The sequence below is a fragment of the Triticum dicoccoides genome, chromosome 4B (genome assembly GCF_002162155.2).
Source record: "Triticum dicoccoides isolate Atlit2015 ecotype Zavitan chromosome 4B, WEW_v2.0, whole genome shotgun sequence".
Taxonomy (NCBI): Eukaryota; Viridiplantae; Streptophyta; class Magnoliopsida; order Poales; family Poaceae; genus Triticum; species Triticum dicoccoides.
In genome coordinates, this window is record NC_041387.1 from 482,896,945 (window position 1) to 482,898,424 (window position 1,480).

A 1,480-nucleotide genomic window follows, 5' to 3' on the forward strand; every position below is an offset into this window, starting at 1 on the left:
ACACAGGCGCAGACATGCAGTAGGGACCCGTTCCAAGGATTCTTTTCAGATTAAGACCCTGCGTAAACCTTTTTTACTGTCTCTTGTTGACAACATCCCCCGGTTTTCGCCATAACCGAGGAGGAGGCTGGAGTTTTGGCATGTGGCCATGCCAGAATTTTGCGTGTACCTGGACACCAGGGGCTTTTTTACCAAGGGCTCTGTTTCGGCCCGTCTTCATAAAGACCGAATACCTTAGGGAGTGTTCGGCATCGCGAGTTTGGCCTTATATGCATCAGCTCCAAATCATGTCTTTGGTCAAATGTTGGGTTTTCCTGGCTCCTGTGTTTTGCTGCCTTACGTTCCGTTATATCGGCTAACACGACACCAGGAGAACTACTGCGATTGTGCCCCGGTTCGGCCAGGCGAGCACCTCAGTAGAGAAAGCCGAAAACTGACTGTCATGATATAGCGAGAGACTGGTCAACCACTCGATGACTCTAGGAATCTCCAGGATTCCTCCGCATTAACGAAGGACCACTTCCCGGTCAGGCACACACGCGCCCCGAATTCGGGAGAGCGCGGTGCCTTTAGGGGCTATTGAGTAGCCCCAATGTCAAACTCCTATGGCTAAGTGAAAGTGATAAAGCATTATAGTCCGGTTGCCTCGTTCGCCGCGCTATCACCTCCTTTGTAGGACCAAGACGTTGGATTAAGTGTGAAAAGGCGCATTTTTCGCGAACACCCCCGCATTATATGCGTGGGGGCTGAAGCCAACGACTGCCATCTTTCAGGTTATATACACATATACATTAACGGCCGCACAGGAGGTATTATAATTCTTGCAAGCACAAGTATAAAAAGCTTTTATATTCTATCAAACTATTTCTTTTACAATAGCACCTGCTATTTGAACACAACATCCTTCGAGCACTGCGCTTCTATTAAACGAGCGCCCGGAAGAACTTCCTCAAAGTAGTGCCTGGCAGGTACCCGGCCTTCGTCCGAACCCTGGGATGCGACAACACTGGCCTTTGTATCCGCCTAGTATGTCTTGACACGGGCAAGATCCATTTGTGCACCCTCTATACACGCCGACCTCTTCATTGCATCAACATGCGGCACAGAACCAAGGAACTGCTGCACCAATCCAAAATAACTTTTCGGCTCTGGCTCCCCCGGCCACAAACAACTCGCAACATACTGCATGGCGAGTCCGGATAACCTGTTCAGCTCCGCAAAGGCAGCCAAATGGTCGGGCACCGAAAGTGGGCGTTCTGGATTGTGGAATTGCGACCAAAACAGTTCTTCCAATTTATGGTCACCTCGACCTCGGAAGTGTTCGGTTGCGTCCACCGCACTCGCTGCCAAATCCAGATAAGTATTTTCCGCAATCCACTGCCGGTCTAACGGAGCATACCTAGGATCCCAGAACTTCATCCGCAGCATATAGGGCTTTCCTCCCGTGATATCTCCGGCCTGACGCAGCTCCTCCTTCATA